A 9677-nucleotide genomic window follows, 5' to 3' on the forward strand; every position below is an offset into this window, starting at 1 on the left:
CAGAAAAAGCAGTGGGGGGGAGAAAAAAAAAAAAAAAAAAACGAGGCACCCCAGCGGCGAAAAAAAAAATATATTAAAAAATATAATAATAATAATAAAAGGAATCCAAACCAAGCACCGAAAAAAAAAACCCACAGAAATCCCCCTTAAATCCAACCACGTGCGAGCCGGGAGCAGCAGCCAATTCCACGGCGGAATTTTGGGGAGGGCGACGGGGGGGGGAAGGAACCGGGTCAGGTATGGGGGGGCTCGGCTCTGCCCCCCCCCCAGCTCAGCGAGCAGAGCGCCCCATCTCCGGTCCCCCACCCCTCCCCAGCCCGCACCCCAAAGCTGCCGCAAACCCCCCCCCCAGCGCCTGCAGGGCGGCCGGGGGAGCGCCCCCCTCCTCTTCCTCCTCGGGAGCCGCGGAGCACGTGGAACCCCCCCCTTTTCCCGGAGGGTAAAAGCAGAGCCCCGATGTGCCGATGGAGGAGGAGGATGATGATGATGCTGCTGCTGCTGCAGGGTGCGGGTCGCCAGCACACAGCACCCCCCCCCCCTAAACCCTGCACGAGAAGGAAAATCAGAATTCCAAGCGCTGTTCTTCCAAAAGGGAAAAAAAAATAATTGAGGGGAGGGGGGGAAGCAAAAATAAATTTAAAAAAATAAAATAAAAGACGGAATTAACGCGCTCCCCCTGAGGAAAAAGATAAACGGGCGAAAAAAAAAATAATCAGCCGAAAAACCAAGAAAACAAGAAGAACGTAACGCGAAAACCACAACCCAGAGCCGGGTGAATAATTAATCCCAGGCAGATGCGATTAATCGGCGGCAGGAGCAGCTCGGCGGCGGAGTCCCCGCATCCCAAGGCAAAGTTCGGGGGGCTCGGGGGTGGGGGGACACCCCGGGCTCAGCGCTGGCAGCGGGGGGACCCCGCCAGGAGCGCTGCAAAGAGGGGGTCCCCCGCGGTAAAGGCGGGGTGTCCCCCCCGCTGCAGGCAGGGGGAGGCAGGCAGGGGGTGCCCGGGGCTCGGGAGGTTCAGGGGGGCTCTGCCGGGGCCCCCCCAGCCTGTGCCGGGCCGGGCTGGGCGCTCCGGTGCCCGCTCGCCCGGCCCGAGCCGCATCGGGCTCCGCTGGGTGCCAGCGAGCGGCAGGGGGAGGCGCCTTCCTCCTCCTCCTCCTCCTCTTCCACTCCCTCCTCCTCCTCCTCCCTCTCCCCGGCCCTGCCCCGGCGTGGTGAAATCTGGGGGGGTTCCGAGCCCTCCTGGGCAAGGGGAGTGCGGGGAGGAGCAGCCGCGTTTGGCCAACCTGGCTGCCCCTGTGCCACACCTGCAGCGTGTACCCTGAAGATTGTCCCCTCTGTCACACCTGCACATTGTTGTCCCCCCTGTGCCACACCTGCAGGTTGTCCCCTCCCTGCCACACCTGCAGCATGTACAGGGGGACAATCAAGGTGTGTTCTCCATGCCACACCTGCAGATTGTCCCCTCAGGGCCACGCCTGCACATTGTCCCCCCTGTGCCACACCTGTGTGTCCTCCCCTATGCCATACCTGCACATTGTCTCCTCCGTGCCACACCTGCACCGTGTCCCCGCTGTGTGCCACACCTGCTGCATGTGTCCCCCTGTGCCACACCTGCAGATTGTCCCCTCCATGCCACACCTGCAGCGTGTCCCCCCTGTGCCACGCCTGCACATTGTCCCTCCTCAGTGCCACACCTGCACATTGTCCCCTCCTTGTGTCACACCTGCAGACTGTCCCCTCTGTGCCACCCGGGGGATCAGCCCTGTCACCCCTCCTGGCTGTGCACACAGGCTGGGGGTGTTTGGGACCCCCTGTGCCCCCCTGCTGCCCTCCACACCTGGGCACATCCTGGGATGGCTCCTGCAGGGCCTGGAGATGCTCCTGGCACGGCTGGGGAGGGATTCCCTTATCCTTTATTCACTTATCCCTTATTCCTTCATCTCTTATTCCCTTATCCCTTATTCCCTTATCCCAGCTTGCTGGAGCCATGGCACAGTTGGGTTTTTGGCAATGCCACATTCCCCCCAACGTCCCAACAGGAATGTGAGAGCATTTTGGGGTCTGAACCCCATTCCCACCAGGGCTGGCTGCGTTTTCCTGCCCACACCAAGCCCGGGTGCCTCCCCTCTCCCTGCTCTGCTCCCATCCATTCCCTCCCATCTCCCTTTCCCAGGAAAGCTCAGCCAGCACGTTCCTCCTGGCAGCCTCGCTCAGCGGTGGAAGTGCACAAGACATCTCCATTAACGCCCAAATAATTCACGGCAATTAATGGGACTGACCTTGAGCGGTGACAGGAGCTGAGGATGCCCCCGGGAAGAGGCGGCCCCGCAGCACTGAGGAAGATGAGGAGGATGAGGATGGATCCCCCCCGAGGGTCCCCAGCACCTTTGGGTGCTGCTGGGAGAGCTTTGGGAACAACACCAGGGTGAGGAGGAGGAGGGAGATGGGATGTACCTCAATCCCCGCCACCTGGAATTCTGCAGGAATTGTTTTGGAGTGGCCTCACCACCTCCCAGGCTTGTTTCCATAAAAATCCCATAATTTATAAACCAATCTCCCAATTGCTTCAGGAAGGGGAGGGCTGACTCTTGAGCTGAGCACCACCCAGCCCTTGATCTCCTCCCCACCCTGCCCAGGTGGGACAAATCCTCAATTTCCCCACTCCAGAACGGGCCCTGGCAAACCGAGGATGGTGCCCTGTCCTTCCCCGCCTCGGGATGCTTTTCCCACTGATGGATGAGGCTTTTAAAGAGGAATGTTTGGGTGCAATCCCTCCCGCGTTCCCGCCGTGCCTCTGGCAGGTTCTTGGCAGCACCGCTGGGAGATTTTTTATTTTTTTTCCAGCCGTTCTAGAAAGGAGTATTTTTACCCCAGCTGGATTTTATTTATGACTCGAGCATTGGAGGGGGCTGGGATCTCTCCCGAGTGAGGAGCAAAGCCAGGGGGAGATGCCAGAGATAAATCCCCTCATTTCAGCAGGAGCTGAGGCAGGGAAGGGCAAAACGTAACCCCAGAACAATTTCGCACGTGTCCTTGTGGGGACCCACCTGAGAAACATCTGGATGGATTTTCCAAGGAATTATCCCAAAAAAAAGAAAACCCACTGAGGAATGTCCAGGTCTGGACAAACTCCTAAATGGTGATTCCCAAATGGTGATTCCCAAATGGTGTCCTTGTAGGCACCCACTTGAGCAACTCCTGGATGGATTTTCCAAGGAATTATCCCAAAAAAATCCAAACACGGAGGGATGTCCAGGCAGGATTGGGTCTGGACATATTCCCAAATGGTGATTCCCACGTGTCCTTATGGGCACCCACTTGAGCAACTTCTGGATGGATTTTCCAAGGAGTTATCCCAAAAAAAACCCACTGAGGGATGTCCAGGCAGGAAAAACTTCTGGATGGATTTTCCAAGGAGTTATCCCAAAAAAGACCAAAAACCACTGAGGGATGTCCAGGCAGGTTTGGGTCTGGACAAATTCCCAAATGGTGATTCCCAAATGGTGATTCCAACATGTCCTTGTGGGGATCCACCATAGCAACTCCTGGATGGATTTTCCAAGCAGTTATCCCAAAAAAAAAAACCCAACAAACACAGAGGGATGTCCAGTCAGGATTGGGTCTAGACAAATTCCCAAATGGTGATTCCCATGTGTCCTTGTGGGGACCCATCTGAACACCTGAGCAACTTCTGGATGGATTTTCCAAGGAGTTATCCCAAAAAAAAAAACCACTGAGGCATGTCCAGGCAGGAAAAACTTCTGGATGGATTTTCCAAGGTTATCCCAAAAACAACCACAACAACCCACTGAGGGATGTCCAAGCAGGATTGGGTCTGGACAAATTCCCAAATGGTGATTCCTACATGTCCTTGTGGGGACACACCTGAGCAACTCCTGGATGGATTTTCCAAGGAGTTATCCCCAAAAACCCACTGAGGGGTGTCCAGGCAGGATTGGGTTTGACCAAATTCCCAAACGGTGATTCCTAAATGGTGAAAAACTTCCGGATGGATTTTCCAAGGAGTTATCCCAAAAAAGCCATGGAGGGATGTCCAGGCATGATTGGGTTTGGACAAATACCCAAATGGCAATTCCCAAATGGTTATTCCCAAATGGCGATTCCCAAATGGTTATTCCCAAATGCTGATTCCCAAATGGCGATTCCCAAATGGTTATTCCCAAATGGCGATTCCCAAATGGCGATTCCCAAATCCCCCCGGGGCCAGCAGCTCCATCCCACTCACCCCACGGGCCCCACTCCCCAAAACCCTACAATCACCCCATTTATTGTCACCGAGCAGGGTGGGACGGGCTGCAGGCGCTTCCCACGTGGATAAATCCCAATCCCACGGAGGATTCGGTGCCAGCTTGGGCAGGGAGCACCGCCGGCCTCTCCATCCCGGCAATAATCCCCGGCCGGCGTTTCACCTGCCCTAATCCCACTAATCGCTGGGATAACAGGGCGCTAATCACCCTAATCCCTGTGGGAGCCGCGCTGGAGGTGTCGCTGCTGCCAGGGGACCTCCGGGGGTGGCACCGGGAGGGAGACAGACACGTCCCCTTTCCCTGGGGAAACTGAGGCACGGTCTCACTCTCTCCAGCTCTGCTGTTTGCAAGGCTTTGCTGGGATGAATCCATGGAGAGCAAGGAGAGATCCTGGTGTGCAAACCACTCCTCTGGATGCATGAAAATACATCCCAAAACCTATTTTTGGGAGGTTTTACCAAAAAAAAAAGCCAAGAGCCAGCGCTGAGCTTTGCACCTGGAGTTGTTCTTTTTTCACTCCCAGGACCCTCCAAAGGAGATAAATCCCTCATAAACCAGAAAGAATTAATCCAAACCAGCCCTGGGGATGTGTCAGGTGAGTGAAAACCTCACTCCAAGCCTCTGTTTTTCCCATTATTTTCCAATAATGCACGCAGAGAAATTCCTTGGTAGTGGCAGGAGCATCCCAGCCCTGCCCCAGAGCTGAATCCTGAGTGGCTGATCCTAAAACATGATTAAAAATACATCCCAATTCCCTCCCTTCCAGAAATCCATCTGATAATGGCAGAAATAGAGGAATCCCGTAATTGCCATAAATTCATTTTATGTGATTATTTCTAAGGAGATGGAGGGGGGAGAAAAAAAAGCCTTTTATTGGAATTAATTGTCCAGCTGGATTAATGATTTATTCCGTGGATCCATGGCTCTGTCACTGGTCCCAGAGGCCACCCCAAGGTTCTCCATCCTCCCAGAAAAAAATGGGTGGAAAAAGCAAAAAAAAAGGGCTGAAATACTTCAATACTTCACTCCTGAGCACATCCCAGCAAATTGGTCTGACTTTTGGGTGCCCCAAAGAGTGCAAAGACACATTAGGTATTGAATGCAATATTTATAATATTAAAATGAATATTTTAATAGCCCCATAAAAGGAGCGGAAGGAAGAGGCAAAGCAGTGGCGCCAAAGCCGCTCCTTCCTGCGAGATAAAAATGTTTCATTTCACTTTTACTGCTCGGCTCCATCCCTGCCTCGGCTTTTATATTCTATTAAAATATTAATTTCGGGGTAGAACGGAGGGATTTAATATTTCAGCTGATTTTAAAAGTCAATATTATCAATTATTATCAATATTGGGGGTTGGGGAGGGGGTCTCGGAGGAGAACATCTCAATAGACCAGCAGTGACATTATTTCCCTTTTCCTTCCAAAAATTTGTTTATCCCATGGGGAAATTTCTCCATTTCTGCTTTTACCTCTATTTTGAGAGGGAAAAAACACCAAGGATGGGTTCCCCAATGTTTCAATCACTGTTTTGTGTGCATCCAGAACTCCCTGATGGAAACAGAGCATCCCAACATCCTCCAAACCCAGGGAATTGATGAGCACTCCCTTCCTCCAGCACCAGGGAATCAAAGCACCTAATTACAGCAGCTCGTTAGGAGGGTTGGTTATCTTGGCAGCCACAGAGGCCAACAAGAGAGTTTCTTCCCTTGGCTTGCTGTTTGTTTTGGGTTTAAAATTAAAGAAATATTAAAACATAGAGGTTTGGAGTTGGTTTTAAGCACTGGGTGAGCTCAAAAGCAGCTCCTCTGAAATCAGGGCTGGGAATTTGGGGTTGGGAGCAGTGGGGTGAGGACCAGAACATAATTTTATCCTCATTTTGGAAGGGCTGAGGGGATTTATGGCATGGTGAGGACCAGCACCTCATTTTATCCTCATTTTGGAGGGACTGAGGGGGGATTTGTAGCACAGTGAGGACCAGCCACCATTTTGTTTGGATCAGTTTGCTCCATCCCACAGCCTGATTTGGTTTTTTAGGGTGCCTTGGGAACAATTTGCTCCAGCCCAAATCCTGATTCATTTTTTGGGGTGCCTTGGCAACAATTTACTCCATCCCACAGCCTGATTTGGTTTTTGATTTTGGTTTTTTTGGTTTTTTGATTTGGGGTGCCTTGGGATCAATTTGCTCCATCCCACAGCCTGATTGGTTTTTTGGGGTGCCTTGAGATCACTTTGCTCTGTCCCACAGCCTGATTTGGTTTTTGGGCTGCCTTGGGATCAGTTTGCTCCATGCCAGAGCCTGATTTGTTTTTTGATTTTGGTTTTTTGATTCGGGGTGCCTTGGGATCAATTTGCTCCATCCCACAGCCTGATTTGTTTTTGGGGTGCCTTGAGATGAGTTTGCTCCATCCCACAGCCTGATTTGGTTTTTTGGGGGTACCCTGGGACCAGTTTGATCCTGGCCATGGGTTGGTGGCAGCTCAGGCGTCCCACCACCCCCATAAGTGTCACCTGTGTCCCCAGCCAGGCACTCTGCTGCACCCCAACCCCCCCCAAACACCTCCAAAACTCCAAAAACCTCAAACCCACTCAAGCACCTCCAAACCCCCCAACCCTCCAAACCCCAAACCCCCCAAGTACCTCCAAAACCCCCCAAGCACCTCCAAAAACCCCAAACCCTCCCAAATACCTCCAAAACTCCAAACCCACCCAAGCACCTCCAAAACCCCCAAATGCCCCCAAGCACCTCCAAAACCCCCCAAATGCCCCCAAGCACCCCAAAAACCCCAAGCACCCCCAAGCACCTCCAAAACCCCAAATGCCCCCAAACACCTCCAAATCCCCAAACCCACCCAAGTACCTCCAAACCCCCAAACTCCTCCAAACACCTCCAAAACCCCCAAACCCCCCAAGCACCCCCAAAACTCCAAACCCCCACCCAAGCATCCCCAAGCCCACCCAAACACCTCCAAAACCCCAAACCACCCAAGCACCTCCAAAACCCCAAACCCCCTCAAGCACCCCCAAACACCTCCAAAACCCCAAACCTCCCCAAGCACCCCCAAACCCACCCAAACACATCCAAAACCCCAAACCCCAACACCACCAGCAGGGACGGTTTCCCCTTCTCCTTCTATGCCTCCCTCGGGGGATTTTAACCCTGACCCTTCCCAGGGGAATCTCCCCGAGCAAGGAGGGACCAAACCCATCCCAAATCCCCAAATCCTGCCCAGGCCGGAGCTCCCGGTGCCCTCCAGGCTCGGGGAAGCGGAGCCAGCCTGGCTCTGATCCCGGAGCTCCCTCCCGGCTGCCGCGTCCAGCGGGATAACGATGGAGCAGCTGCAGAACCAGCTGGGTCAGCCTAGTGGGCATCCCATAATGGCCAGGGGGATGCGGGATCCCAGCTGGAACAGGAACAGGATCCAGGAAAATCCGTCCCCGGCTGCCATTAGCAATCCCAGCTGGGATTGGGGCCGGTCCCATCCCGCCTGGACCCCCCTGGAAAGAGCATTTAGGAACATGAATTTTTCAGGAGCTCGTTTAGCATCTTCCCAGCTGGTTCTGGGCTAACAGGATTAACCCCTTGGGGTGGGGATGGAGGGGGCACATCCCCTGTGTGAGTGAGGCCGCTGGGATTTAGGGGGTGGAAAAAGCAGAATTAGGAGCAGGGATGGGTTTGGCTTCTTGATTTCCTCTCCAGGACCAGGGAATGGCAGCAGGAATTGGGTATTACCCAAAATATCCCTGAAACAAGCAGGGAAAACCCCTCAGGAGGGGCAAAATCTGCCGGGAAATCCGTGCAGAGGGATTTGCAAACGCGGACCCGACGGGAAGGAGCCACCGGCAGGACTGGGAGGCGTCGGGGAAAATTGCATTTGAAGCACAACCAGTGCTGGAGTCTGGAATAATTATAGCAGCAGGGTCAAAAGAGCCTCCTGCAACATCATTTTGGTGGGGTTTTTTTGTTTGTTTGTTTTTGGGGTTTTTTTGGTTTTTTTTCCCGCTCAATAGGCAGCAGCTGTTTAAAATAAAATTTAAAAAGCCCCCAAAAATCCACACAAGGGAAGGGTGGAGAACAGCCAGGAGAGAGGGAGGATTCTCCAGTGGGATAATGGCTGGGCTGTCTTTGGGGAAAGAATCAGCATTTTCTGGCCAGCTCTGCTGTTGAAGGTTTCTAGCAATGATTTCTCTCCGAGGTTTTTCAGCAAAACTCCCCTGCCCTCAGTGGTGTCTGGCCAAAAATGATTCAGGGTTTGGCTACAGGTGGGCACAGCTCAATTAAAGCCCCCAGGGCCTCTGGGGAGCGTCTGATCGATCCTTTCCATCGACCTGATAATGGGGCTGGCTGTGGGGAGGGGTTTGCTGATGTTTCCAACCCTTTCAGACCCTCTGGGAGCAGAGGGAGCAGCTGCTGGGTTATGCCATCCTTCCTCAGCCTCATCTTCCTCCCATGGAGCTGGGAGTGCAGAGTCCCCATATCTGCATTCTGGGGTTAGGATTTGTAAAATCCAACAGCCTTGGAGGGCTCTGCAAAAGGACTGAGGTGCTGTCCTGGGTGTCCTTTGTCACCTGCCTTCACTCAAAAAAAATTTTGAAGCCAAACACCCTGGGATTTTTGACCAAAATCCCTCAAATTCAAAGCCAAACCCCCTGGAATGGCCGAACCATCAAATTCCAGAGCATCTGCCCAGTGGGGGATGGCAGAGAAGAGCCTGGATCCACACAGGGAGCAATTCCTGGCAGGAATATTGAATTTCATAACTGGTGGATTGGAGTTTTACCAGCAGCTTTTGATAGCAAGAGATTTTGGTAATATCCCAGCTTTATTGCTGGGAAAAATGAGAGTATTCCAAGTGGCTTTTAGGGTCCTTAAAAACATTTTTTTAGTCACTTCTCCCTTCTCCCATCACTGCTGCTTCATCCAGGAATGCTGCAGGATCTGGGAAAGGGATGGGAAGGTGCAGAATCCCAGTAAAACCAGTGGGCAGGTGGATGGGATGCACTGGTGAGGATTTGTGGGCACAGGTTTGGGATGGGATGGATTAGGATGGGCTCATCCCACCAGGGCAGCTGCTGCAAGGGATTATCCTGAGAAAAATCCCTGAATTCCCTTTCCTCAGGACAGAATTCCTGGTTCTGTGCCTGAAGGGGGACATGTGTTCCTCTTTTTGGGAATAAAATATGGGAAATTCCTGAGGGATCCTCAGCCTCTCCTCATCCTGGTGATGGAGGGAGGAGCAGGAGGATGGAGAGTGGGGAAATGGCCAAAATGCTGGGGAAAAGGGTTGGAAAATCCAGGAGAGGGGTGTGGAAATTGAGGAGTGAGGGGTGGCAGCTCCTCCATGACTGCAGCTGAATTCTGGCCCTGGCTTTGGGCAAAGACACGAAAGAAAATCCCCCTCTGGGACT

This window comes from Ammospiza caudacuta, chromosome 20 (genome assembly GCF_027887145.1).
Source record: "Ammospiza caudacuta isolate bAmmCau1 chromosome 20, bAmmCau1.pri, whole genome shotgun sequence".
Lineage (NCBI taxonomy): Eukaryota > Metazoa > Chordata > Aves > Passeriformes > Passerellidae > Ammospiza > Ammospiza caudacuta.